The 14,527-nt window shown below is 38.2% G+C and overlaps 1 pseudogene; it reads right to left on the bottom strand.

Moving 5' to 3' along the window:
* LOC140149131 (ATP-binding cassette sub-family C member 9-like) overlaps positions 1 to 14,527 on the bottom strand; it is a 57,222-nt pseudogene that overhangs the window by 6,376 nt on the left and 36,319 nt on the right.

Consider the following 14,527-nt stretch of genomic DNA (forward strand, 5'->3'; position numbering starts at 1 on the left):
CATATTATATGACACAATATGTACATGCTATTTGAACCAATCAGGGGCGCATAGCAACAACAGGACTGATCGATTCTAAGCACAAGGTAATTCCTTGTAAAATGAATAAAATTTGGTATACTTATGATACTCACGAAAGTAGTCAAAACAAAACTTTATTCTCTAATTAATACATAAGCAGGAGCTTTTCATTATATCACTAGATTTAAGAAGTTTTATATACACAAACAATATCTATTTGTTTAGATTTTCATTCATTCAAAAATGCTGCTCTACTTACAGCGATGGTCAACACAGTCCTATCACCAAATGCTGTAGCTACAACCTTCTGAAGAATCTTATCCTGGAAAGAGGGAGAAAAACATTGTGCCATGTTAACTTCATGATTATTACATGTATTATTTATATGGACAGGTCATGATGGTGTATAAAAAAATTAATTAAAAAAAGCGCAGTGATTTATAGTGCGCTACGCACAGGCACAACGCCTAGACGTTGCTCCACAAGCCTCAGCACACCTTACAGTATATAGGAGCATCACTGGGTCATTTTTTAAAGGGAAAAGAGTGTTTCTCAAAAATTTCTTGACAGCAAGAATTCCTATGCTGCTTTCACCATGACAATAACAAAACATGTGAACAATCTATACAACTTTGAGCAATGTTATTTATTAATTAGAAAAAGTACACTTTCAGAATTGCTGACTGTGCTTTTCCTACCCTCTATTGCCTCTATTGATGGTTCGTAATGTGGATTAATAAAACAAGAGCTGTTAGGGTAGTTCCTACCACTCATAGTCTCAACAAGCAAGTATTTTGAAAGTATATAACTGCAGCTGTTTTTGACATGCCATGTCATATATATGGCATACAGGGAGAGGGGTGTTTTTTCGACCCTGTCTCAAACATTATGGGCAATGCCCATTAATAAAACACTCCAGCATTATGAAAATAAATCTCCATTATAATCTATGTAAGTTTGACGAGATTCCTGATTTCAGAGTAATGTTGAAGTATAAGGATCTCCATATGAAACTTCTATACCTAATACCTACATTTTGTATCAATTCAGTCACTGTTATACTACCTTTCTTCCCATTACATAGTAGTTTTCACCCTCATTACTTCCTCACTTACTGTTTCCATATCAATAGAAGCAGTGGCCTCATCCATGACCAGAATACGAGATTTCCTGATGAAAGCCCTCGCCAGACAGAAAAGTTGTCGCTGACCAACACTGTAGTTTTCACCACCCTCAGTAACTTGGGATTCTATTGATTAAACAAATATCACATAACATCAGTCAGTAAAGGTTTGCATATAACCAGCATGTTCAATTAGCAAGTTATTACCTTTAGTAGCATGATGGGCATCCACATCCTTTGACCTTGTAATTTTGGTCACTACTCAATATCTAATTTCAAATGTAAAAGTTGAAGAAATGGATCCATACACAGATACAAACTTTTCATATTGTTTTTGTTCGTTTTGTTTTGTCCTTTTTGGTGTTAAAAAAAAATCATAAAATCAGCCATCTTTTATATTGTGAAATTTCTTAATAAATTAATCATAGGAAGTAACACCATGGCTGGTTAAAGATTTAAAAAATACAGACTTTTCATCAACAGTCAAAGTTCCTGTGCCTTATAAGCTGTGAATTCTCGCATATTCACGAGGGCCGATTGTTTGATATATATATGCATTTATGTCACTACCCAATTCCAAGTGAAACAAAGTATAAATACAAACAGATTCTATCCACAATGTTTCTCCTACCTAGCCCCTCTTCAAGTGCAGATACAACACTCTTTAGTTGTGCGATATCCAAGGCATCCCATAATTCCTGGTCAGTACATTTCCTCTGTGGATCCAAGTTTTGCCTAGAGAAAATGAAAAAAGAGACAACATTTTTGTCAACTCTCACTCTCTTGATCTGGTAATATTATAGATTCCTATTTAAATTTTAGTTTTCACTGATAACTACTGATCACATTGTCCCCTTTTAATTTCAAGCCAAACAAATGAGGTAAAACGATGGAAGTTGCTATTTCATTCCAGCACCTACAATATGTGCATTAGCTCGCCGATCATATTATTATCATGATTATTGTTGCAGCTTCACGCAGCTGGGATGTACAAACAAGACATAAGATTAATAGCGATATACACACAGTTTATAAGTTACATATCTCCAGAATTAATATAAAACTTTTATTTTACTGTATATTAAAGCACTTCAGGCTTAGTCTTTCACATGGTATTTTAGAACACCATTGGGCATTACAATCATGCAAAGAGTAGAAATTCAAGAAAATTGAAAGCATTGCTGTGGAGCAAATCACTTATTATGGCTTTAATTTATAGGCTTCAGCAATTTTCATAAAACAAAAAATCACTGTTTTTTTTAGCTGTTTATCTCACTGACACTTTTCCTAAACCCCCAAAATTTCACACAGATCAAATCTTTATTAATATGGTAAACATCGCAACATTACTGGGATAGATTGGGGTTATGGCTTACAATCCTTTTCTATTTGCAGTCAAGTACTCTTAGAGGTAAGTTACCTGATACTTCCTGTAAAGAGGACTGGATCCTGTGGTATAATTGATAGCTTCTGTCTTAATGTAGTCAAAGGCACCGTAGCTAGGTCTATACCATCAACTACTATACGCCCTGAAAATAGGTACATGTCAAATATGTGATTAGTACTGATAGGTCTATCATCAGGGATGGATTTTACAAGGGTTGTGATGTACTGTAAGCTATCATACATCATGAGTTATGATGGGTCTTTTATAAGAGGTAGATTTTACAAGGAGCTATTAACTATAGTTATTAGCTTATGTACTATAAGCTATTAAAATCATACATGTAGGTTATGATGGGTCTATTTTTCACAGTACCAATAATATGCATCATACAGATTGCTATGTAAAGCAATACAGTACAGTACAGTACCATGGATGAAGAGCAATCATAACTTTCCAATAAATTACTTGAAATGTTTCAGCTGAAAGAAATCTAACCAAGGAGTTTTAAGTACGGTATACCAAAAGATAAAAACAATGTGTTACTCCAAAACCTAGTTACTGGTTAGGTCACAAGTGTTATAATGAAATGCTGTAACTCTGTAATTCTGTATCAATGATCTTAATGTTTACTTATGAACATACATTATCAATGAGAAGTAATAATTCTCACCTTCAAAAGTATCAATGATCCTAAATAAGGCAAGTGTTAATGACGATTTACCACTGCCAGTACGACCACATATGCCAATCTGAAAAAGAACCAGAAGACAAATTTATAGAAACCCCTGCAATGTGCTGTAAGTACTTCTTATCATTAACTAATTATGTCTACAGAAACAAGAACCACATTCTATACAAAATTCCATCACATTCAGTTTATTTGCATACTCTACGCATGTAACTCTTCCATCATTGTTAGAATCAAATGTCATAATATGTGTTAGACCCAGAGTTTTAACACAATGGCTGTATAGAACTTTCAAACTTTTACTGATGTGACACGGGTAAGGGTTCAATTTGCCTGCCTTGAATCTTTTCTTGTCCACATTTTAAGCTTTACCGACAATCATCTTTCAAATAAGTTCTTGCTTGTTTAGTGTCCTATTGTGTATACTACAATTGTGGCTCTATTTGACACTCCAGGATAAAATGGGGACAGCAAAGAGTAAAGTGTTCTTAAAATGACACAAATGGGGACAAAAATTTGGCTTTGCGCCTTCACACTAAAATCCTGGCTACGCTACTGGTCTTACCTTTTGTCCAGGTTGAAAGACAACATTGACGCCTTTGAGCACCGGATCTAACTCTTGTGCATACCTCACACTGATGTTTTCAATGCTGATTTCTCCATTCTTTGGCCAATCTAGTGGTGGCTCAAGACCTACACATTTGTAAAATGAACCAATTGTCAAAATCTTAAATTTAACATTAATAATAAAATTAAAACTAAAAGTTTATTGTACCAAACCCAGATATCTATGCATGCAGCTCATAATCATGTTGTGACACCGACTGGCAACACTTGGCAGTGGCTTGATGATTAGCCCAGTTGGCTAATATTGATGGTGTGTTGGTGCATGCATAGTGCATACATTGAGCAAAATTATTTTGAATTGCACATTAATTGCACATTATGGTGGACTTAAACCCTCCCCCTCCCCAAATAGTGGTCCTTTCATCAATTTGTTTTTTTTAATTTGGACCTTATGGCTACATTTCAACAATTTTACCCTGGCAAGTAGACCTTTTTGTCACACCTCATTCCTGGAGGGGAGGTTATCAACACCAACAACAACAATGATGCTACAGACTACAGCCTGTACCAAAATGATTGATACTCATCAATTTGATATTTCTTGAAATGTCCAGTTTATGACTCATTATACAATTAAATTATTTGCATCTTATGTTGAATTTTGATGTATCAGACTCATCCATTATCAATGAAAACTGAAGGGTACCAATCATTTTGATACAGCTTGTATATAGTGGTTATAGTCACAAAAGTCACTTTAACATTTCAGAAAACTAATAAATAGCTAAACTAACAATGAATTGTACAACATGAGCATAGATGAAAAAGGATATAAAATATATATAAAGATAAACAAATTCTATCAAGTCTGATTACTCATACGCTTGCGAGTAATATTCATATCCAAACTAACTTACATTCAATGCTCCCATCAGGAATGCCTGATTGGTTGGTAATAATGGTTGCATGGTAATAATACAAAGTCAGAAAAGAATTTTAATAAAATATCAGAGTGTGCTGTCATAACAGTCATTTATTTACAGTGACATTGAAAACTACAATTTATTTTTCATTTCCCAGGTTAAAATGCCAAAATCCAAAAACAATGGTTCATTAGATAGTATACATTTCATATTACTGTGTACTTATGTTAAATTCACATTCTGTTTTCTATCTTATACATTGAGGCCTACCATTTAAAGAATATGTTTCCAAGTTTTGATATGAGAAGCAAAAACATGCATAATGATGCCCTATAGGATAGTACATACTTCCAATTGCAGATGCAACCTTTCAGTTCACAGCACCTAAATGAAACGTATCTCGGGTGTTAAATTTTATTGGGGCACTAAGAAAAAACAAGCTTTCTTCTGGTCACACCAATTTAACTGTTTGTGTGTAATGGTTGAAATATGTGATGCGATCAATCAAAATGAGTTGGAACTCGGAAATATTTATTTTGAGATATAGCTTCTTCTTGTTTTGGAAACTTTTTAATTGCTCATATCTTTGGAACTGGTTGTTCAATTTCAATGGGGTTTTCTGCACAATGCAGCTTTGCTAATGTTGTTTACTATCATATAAGAAACTGAGAATTTAATATTTCCGAGTTCCGACTGATTTTGCTTGATCGCATCACATATAATCATGAGGTGGAACATGGATTGTTCCATTTCAAAAGCTGGAATGGCTATTGAAATAGAACTATTGATCACTTATTGATTATATGTCTACCAATAATATATAATGTTCTAGAATATTTTATACTTTGTTTGTCAGCACAACACCAAGTTTTGCTGTATCAACTCATATTTTCAATTATTTACCGGCAACTTAATTGGTAAATCTATGAGGCTTCTCATGTGCAAGGAAGTAGTCTCTTCATTACATATACACAAGGTACATCCTACCTCTGGCAAAGGTGTGAGGTTTCATAACATATTACACATGTTGGGTAAAAATATTAAATGGTATTCAAACAATGTCTAGATTTATGTATGATACAAAAAACAATAGTTGAACATTTCATTAAATTTCACTGCCATTAACTTGTTTAAGTTGATGACATCAAGACTATCCCTGCCAATGTACTTGCCTTCATAGGGTTCATTGTGTATATTGGAGTAATACTTGACACGTTCTACTGCATTCATCTGCATTTCAATATCAGCTGCATTTCTTACTAACCAATTCAGGTAACCAGCTACCTATAAATGATAACATCAATTGGGGTTCATTTGTTAGGTGGGTGACCCAATTGTCGGCCTCATCCCCCACTTATCCCATCAAAATGCATATTTTTGTATCAAATGAAAGATCCTATTTTTCTTATTAACATATTGAAATTAAACAGAGGAAGAGGCTTGCGCATCATAAACTGGAACATTCAAACATTCAAACATTACAACTAGCGCACAAGATCAAATTAATGATGCTTAATCGTTATTCTTAATATATCAATATACAGGGGAAAGAAGAATTACGCATCGCACGCTAGCACATTTAAACATGAATTTACAAATGGAAACATAACATGCATAGACAGATACACCAGAGAAAAAACTCTGGACATACCTGCCTGTGCGGGGACTTGAACCCCAGATATATTAAGAATAACGATTAAGCATCATTAATTTGATCTTGTGCGCTAGTTGTAATGTTTGAATGTTTCAATGTTCCAGTGTATGATGTGTAAGCCTCTTCCTCTGTTTGTATGATTATATCATGGTAGGTATTATAGAAGGAGGTTCCACAGAAAAATCCTAATCCACTCAATAGGGTTAAGCCGATTATGCTATTCAACGCGAGTCGTCACTTGAATGGATTTAATCAGTGCAGTCCCTCAGACACGGCCTTTGATGTTTATGATCGTTATGCGACAATATCGATCATCTATTTTAAAATTTAATTTAAACAGACCCCCCCCCCGTGACCCGTACCAGAAATGGATGGTATTAGTGCCCTTTTGCATCGGTCACATGATCTTCGATTGCGTCATTGTGTTTCCGAGTTCAAGTTGATTTACTAGCAAAAACCTGATCGAATTCCCTCATTTCCTTCCAAAGTTACGGTGAATTTATGTATTTTTTCTGATCATGATTAGTAATACTGGCGGTGTCTGCAGGAATTTTAAACCAGTGGATATGATTTGGAAAGGTTTTCCAAGACTGGCAATGTTGTTTCTATGATCCGCCAAGCTTGGCCATAAGAAATATTGGCGTTATAAAATTACCGGAAGTAAATTGTTTTCCTTTGTTTATGGTCACGGCCACAATGCTTTGTGGGTAAAAATGACGTCACTCTGCTTAGAAGTCGCGATAACGGTGGTTAATAACCGTCCAAGCTCAATAGATAAGAAGCTTAGCAAATCGATAGTGCACCATTCATACCCGATTGCTCAGTATCGACTCATAAAGATCATAGTACAAAGGGAACTGGGTTCGTGAATTCTCCTTCAATTTTAAAATACCTACCATGATTATATTAGGCTGGCGGGTAAGCATCATTAATCTCGTACACTGGTATGTAATGTGTTGTTTGTACTGTTCACCCTTGACTGCTCATATCCATAAGTACCAGACTTGAGTCCTGTTTATCAGGGACAGTCTGTGTAGCTCAGTGGTAGAGCGCCGCCCGACAAGCGAGAGGTCTCGCTTTGGCAGGTATGTCCAGAGTTTTTCTCTGGTATATCTGTCTATGCATGTTATGTTTCCATTTGTAAATTCATGTTTAAATGTGCTAGCGTGCGATGCGTAATTCTTCTTTCCCCTGTATATTGAAATTAGGCGTTCCAAATCCATATATTTCCGAAGATATCAACAAAAACTGTTTTATTAGTTTTGACTGTGGTATACCATACTTGAGACTAATTCAACAGTTTTTTGATGATATCTGCGGGAATACACCGATTTGGAACTACTAATTTCAATATGTTAATGAGAAAAATAGGATCTTTCATTTGATATTATTTTATTACATGATTATCATTAATATAAACACTGTAGATACCAGTATCACACTGTATAAATGTAAGTAATTCCACAAGGAATTAATCACACTTACAAGGAACATTTACATGTTATTGGATCACCTTCCTTTAACTGATGGTACCAGTTTCAAATCCAAAATGGTAAGCAGTCTTCTCACTGTCTGTCATTGACAAAAATATGAATCACTATCATTAGCTCACTTGGTAGTGATCTGGACAATGGATAGTTTGAACCGGAGTTAAATCGATCACCTTAACCCTAACCGAGGTTTTTTGGCTATCGGAAGGGAAAGAAGGAACGAAAAAGGAGAGAAGATGAAGAAGAAAGTCACTTGGCACCCCGGATTCGAACCTCGGACCCCTCGCATGCCACGCAGAAGATCCCCAGCATGTAGCTACACAGGTGACGTTGGCCCGACCAGCGATTCCCTGGGTATATATGACTTGGTCTGATTGCGTCATCAAGTCCGTGGAATGCATGCGCAGAGCGGTTTTAATAGTGAGCTTTAGTGAGTCCTAGTTCTGTTAGGGTTAAGAAGGCATATAGGGAAAATATGCATGGTCACTAACCCTAACCCTACCCGAGGTTTTTGGCTATCGGAAGGGAAAGAAGGAACGAAAAGGAGAGAAGATGAAGAAGAAAGTCACTTGGCACCCCGGATTCGAACCTCGGACCCCTCGCATGCCACGCAGAAGATCCCCAGCATGTAGCTACACAGGTGACGTTGGCCCAGCCAACGATTCCCTGGGTATATATGACTTGGTCTGATTGCGTCATCAAGTCCCGTGGAATGCATGCACGCAGAGCGGTTTTAATAGTGAGCTTTAGTGAGTCCTAGTTCTGTTAGGGTTAATTGCTAAAATTAATTAATTTATTGCAGTTGGTATTCGTAAAGATGATATGCATTGTATACGATATCCACTGGAAAAGAAGCTCAGTAGCAGCAGTATTATCTTGATATGTGGAGTGCCTCTATGTATGCCTTAAATGGATGGCATTGTGGAGTTTATCTGCATTACTTTACCTGTTGCAATAATAACACTGAACTTATTTTGGTATACCCTGTTTACATTATAACAATGAAAGTGATTCCTTGCTCCAAACAATTTACAAAATCTGTCAATAATTTTTTTTTTTTCGTGATTATTTATTCCCTGTACTTGAGTCCGGTGGGGGGAGAAAAACATACAAAATGACCAACGGAACCCATTAGGTTTTTAACTGATTGGTAATAGTAAATCCACTCAATAACCTGGGAATTATATAAAGAAAGGCTAACCGAAATTGTACAAAATTTATGACTTGGGATCACAAGATCAAAGCCAGAAGACAGATTTGGTAATAAGATCAATTACTGGTTCATAAGATGACCAGAACTTTCTGGTCATTCAAAACTGAAGAACCTTCAAACTTACTGCAAACAGGTCTACTTGATTTGAATTTCTTACCTGAAGTGCATAGGTGATTGCCAAGCCTACCAGACTTGGTTCTACTCCAAGGTATAAGGCTCCTAGTACTGTCGACATACCAGCAACAAGAACAATCAAGGCACCAACCAAATCCTACATGCAAGTAACAAAGAGTTATAATGCAGATTATTATGCAAGATTGCAAAGAATAAAACAATCAGTAAGGCGACGGAAAAAAGAAAGCCTGTTCTACGGGCAGACAGACCTTTCGAGTAGGGTCGGTCGGTCGGCCCTTTTTTTGGAAATGACCCAAAAAATCATTAAAATCTGTAAATAACTTGCAATTTGAGAAAATACAAAAAAAATTAATTGTTCCGCAAATTTCTGAAATTTGGGTCAGCATTCATATTTGTACAGGAATTTTTTTCCCCAACTTGTTCAAAATCTGGATCGGTCAGGCCTGTAGAACAGGGTTTTCTTTTTTCGTGACCTAAACAAGACTTTTTTATTCATAAACAAATATATAAGTAAATTACGTGGTGTATAAAACGTGTGTTTCCATAAAGTAAAGAGATCAGAAAAGGCAAAGTAAACAAATCAATAAAAATTGAGACAACAAAAACCCCACATAGACCTTTAAAGCCATAATGTATGAGCTTATAGTTGATTTTTTTTCAAACCTGATTTTTTGGAATATTTGTAATGTAGGGGTGGTGGTAGATTGGTGGATGTTGGGGTGGGTAGCTTACCAGTCTCACACCAAACCACCTATTGGCTGTCTGATGTTGGGTGGGGGTGGGGTAGATTGAGGAGGTTGGGGTGGGTAGCTTAACAGTCTCACACCAAGCCACCTATTGGCTGTCTGGTGTTGGGTGGGGGTATGGTAGATTGGGGAAGTTGGGGTGGGTAGCTTAACAGTCTCACACCAAGCCACCTATTGGCTGTCTGATGTTGGGTGGGGGTGGTAGTAGATTGGTGGAGGTCAGGGTGGGTAGCTTACCAGTCTCACACCAAGCCACCTATTGGCTGTCTGATGTTGGGTGGGGTGGTGGTAGATTGGTGGATGTTGGGGTGGGTAGGTTACCAGTCTCACACCAAACCACCTATTGGCTGTCTGATGTTGGATGGGGTGGTGGTAGATTGGTGGATGTTGGGGTGGGTAGCTTACCAGTCTCACACCAAGCCACCTATTGGCTGTCTGATGTTGGATGGGGTGGTGGTAGATTGGTGGATGTTGGGGTGGGTAGCTTACCAGTCTCACACCAAACCACCTATTGGCTGTCTGATGTTGGGTGGGGGTGGGGTAGATTGGGGAGGTTGGGGTGGGTAGCTTAACAGTCTCACACCAAGCCACCTATTGGCTGTCTGATGTTGGGTGGGGTGGTAGTAGATTGGTGGAGGTCAGGGTGGGTAGCTTACCAGTCTCACACCAAGCCACCTATTGGCTGTCTGATGTTGGGTGGGGTGGTGGTAGATTGGTGGATGTTGGGGTGGGTAGCTTACCAGTCTCACACCAAACCACCTATTGGCTGTCTGATGTTGGGTGGGGTGGTAGTAGATTGGTGAATGTTGGGGTGGGTAGCTTACCAGTCTCACACCAAGCCACCTATTGGCTGTCTGATGTTGGATGGGGTGGTAGTAGATTGGTGAATGTTGGGGTGGGTAGCTTACCAGTCTCACACCAAGCCACCTATTGGCTGTCTGATGTTGGATGGGGTGGTAGTAGATTGGTGAATGTTGGGGTGGGTAGCTTACCAGTCTCACACCAAGCCACCTATTGGCTACTGATGTTGAGTAGGGGTGGTGGAGGTCGGGGTGGGTAGCTTACCAGTCTCACACCAAGCCACCTATTGGCTGTCTGATGTTGGGTGGGGTGGTGGTAGATAGGGGAGGTTGGGGTGGGTAGCTTACCAGTCTCACACAAAGCCACCTATTGGCTGTCTGATGTTGGGTGGGGTGGTGGTAGATAGGGGGAGGTTGGGGTGGGTACCTTACCAGTCTCACACCAAGCCACCTATTGGCTGTCTGATTGTTGGGTGGGGTGGTGGTAGATAGGGGGAGGTTGGGGTGGGTAGCTTACCAGTCTCACACCAAGCCACCTATTGGCTGTCTGATGTTGGGTGGGGTGGTGGTAGATAGGGGGAGGTTGGGGTGGGTAGCTTACCAGTCTCACACCAAGCCACCTATTAGCTGTCTGTAAATACAAATAAGCTCCAAGATTGATGTTAATCCTCTCCATGATGGTGTCATAGAAACGCTTCTGATCCCTGCAAAATATCAAAACAAATATGAGCTCAGTGGACTAGTAAGAATTAAATGCATTTTGAGAGCGATCAGAAATACAGCAGTATTTGCAGAATAAAACAAAGCTAATTAAAATGTGTACATTTTGTGAGATCTACAAGATGAAGTCATTGCAATGAAGGGTTTTTAATGGTGGACCAACAATTCATGAAATTATTTTGCCCTGGAAGAGTTGACTTTTTCAGCAGACTTGTTTCCATATTGTTGAGGTTGCTTACTGACTTTTCTCCTATCAAACCACACAGAAGCTGATAAGACAAGCATCAAATGTTTTTGTATCAGTTCAAATTAATCATGTTGAGTTTTGTGTCAATATTAGAGAATAAAATCATTGTTTTGAGACCTAGCCGTGTCTCTATTACCTGATATAACAAGGGGAATAGCACTATTTGAAATGGAACAATGAGGCAGCATACTGAGTTGTTCCACTCATTCTAAAACAGATCACCCATAATTTTATCAAGTTCAACCAGTCACTCCCAGGTACAAACTGCTAATTCTTCACACAAGGACACAAAATAACCCACCGCACCGAAGCATGAGATCACTGCATGCATACCATGTTACGCAATTGCATATGATACACACAACTGCCCATTACAATGTGCACCCAGCTGCACTCTAATGTGACACAGGCAAGAACCAATGAATTTAAAGGAAAATTACTACAGATTAATAATCTTACTTGAATGCTCGAATAGTTGCCAAACCACCAAGAGTCTCGGAGAAATAAGCAAACACTGGTGACTTGGTGACGCTATCCAGACGTTGCAGTTCCCTGTAATATCACAGGACAATAATTATGTATGTCATCAAATAGTTTATATGTAGTACATTAACAACACCCTGGACTATATCGATGCCTCATTTGTCAGAATGGGCTAGTCCAAATAAAATCCATACACGCCCTGTGGAAGACATGACCTCAATCTTCCACACAGAGAGTGTGGATTTCAAATGGAGTTCAATAAATGGGTGACTCCATTTGAAATCTACACCCCTTGTGTGGGAGATTAAGGTTATGTCTTCAAAAGGGGTGTATAGGTATCAGCTGGAATAGCCCAATACTACAATGCTTATCAGAAGTTGTTGAGGACAGGTGTACCGTATTATGGCCTATTTCAGTTAATTTTAACGTTCTGATATGCTACGTTCTTTGGTGTCAAGCCTAAGCCCTTCCCAAACCTCCCAACCCTCCTTTCCCGCACCAATCAATGTTGGGTGCTAGTGGGCATATCACATGAATGGACAACTAAAATGTTCACTTCCAACAAACATTTACGGACCAATTCCCAATACAAAACCTTAAAAAGTGTGCATATTACCAAGACAATTTCCCTTGTGGCTACAAAACTATTGGAATCATGGCAGATAACTGTATGAAAGCTGTATATTTGTAAAGATGTGACAAATTGTGACCGCATTTGTATTATTTATGTTGTTGGGAGCACGGTGCCCTAGCGGAACGGGCACTGACTCATAATCGGATGGTTGCGGGTTCGAGCCCCGGCAACGCCATCGTGTTGTACCCTTGAGTAAGGCACTTTATCTCGATTACTCCTCTCCACCCAGGTGTCTAAATGGGTACCGGCATTCTTAAATGCTGGGAAGGTAACAGACTCGCTGTAGAGGAGGTGTAGCGATTCCCCTATAGCAACATTACATGGAGGAGTCTGGCCCAATCGCCAATGAAAGAGAGATGGGCACTCCGATCACTGTTTACAGGATCGTCTCCTTTACCTTTACTTTTTTCATCAGTTTCTCAACCAATCCCTCTATTTGGGTTCAGTTTACTTCTAAATGAAACTTTAAGACACCTCCCAAGATTACTGAGTAAAACTTTCAAATCGCTTTCAGTCCTATAACTTGTCCTCAGAAAGCTTTATTTCTATTTTGAATTTTTTGTTCCGATTTGTAGTTGAAACATGTATTTTGTTGCAAAGGGTCCCACTAGTATCACCTTTTGTATTTTGCTTTCATCTGTACATCGCTCTTATTTTGCTGTTGTAAATAACCCAATAATTACCACCAATGCATACCCACCTTGAAGTTGTAATGAAGAATTTTTGTAAGAAGTAGTAAGCCACTGCAATAGGTAAGACCACTAGGATGAAATAAGGTACAACGATTGTGTTGACAATGAGGGCAGCTAAACACTGCATAAAGCTACCTAGAAGACCATTGTATGTCTGAGCTAACCTCTGTAATAAAGAGAGAAATACAATCATATCAAATGGATACAAAATGAGCTACATCTATCGAAATGAAAATACTGTAGTTAAAGTCAGTCTGTGTGGGGGGGAGAGGGAGGGGATGTTTGCTATATTGAAAATACATTGTATCTGAAGTCATCATTCTAATTCTAACCCAGAGTATTCTGATGGTAATTCAGGACATTTTACCTAATTTACAGTACAGGTACATTGAAAAGGGGCACTTCAACAGTTGTCACTTGAAAAACTTGGTTGGGACGCTTATTATTAGATAAGGTTGAATAAGGTACTGTTGTGGATTGCATTTCTTGCTGGTATTAAATAAGGAGAAAAACACAACAAGGAACAAATGACAGATTTAGAAGAACAGGTGTATTTTAGATGCAAGAAGCCTCAATATCCAAGGTCATTTCTGCTAGCACAGGAGAGCATGCTCCTATAGCATTTATTCACATACCTGATCTATGAGCTGGGTATCACTCGAAAATCTGTTTAAAACTCGTCCAATAGGTGTAGTATCGAAAAACCTAAAAACAATCCCAAAAATAAAAAACATCATATATATATCAACAGGTATCAAATTACTTGGGATAAGTTTAACTCATAGGTATATTTCTGAAGTCTAGATTAGCCTTTAAAAGCATTTTTGTGGCTACAAGGTCAGAGTAATGTTGTTTGAATTGCATTGATATGTTAAATATTTGTAATGTTGTTGAAGAAACCTTTTGCCTTTGTTTAGAAGCTTCTTGGTAGTTGGAGGAAAACTGAATTCCAGTCACAGCAAGATGAAGCCACTTGAAGCTTTTTCCTCAGAATTGTAATACTG

Source organism: Amphiura filiformis, chromosome 3 (assembly GCF_039555335.1).
Source record: "Amphiura filiformis chromosome 3, Afil_fr2py, whole genome shotgun sequence".
Lineage (NCBI taxonomy): Eukaryota > Metazoa > Echinodermata > Ophiuroidea > Amphilepidida > Amphiuridae > Amphiura > Amphiura filiformis.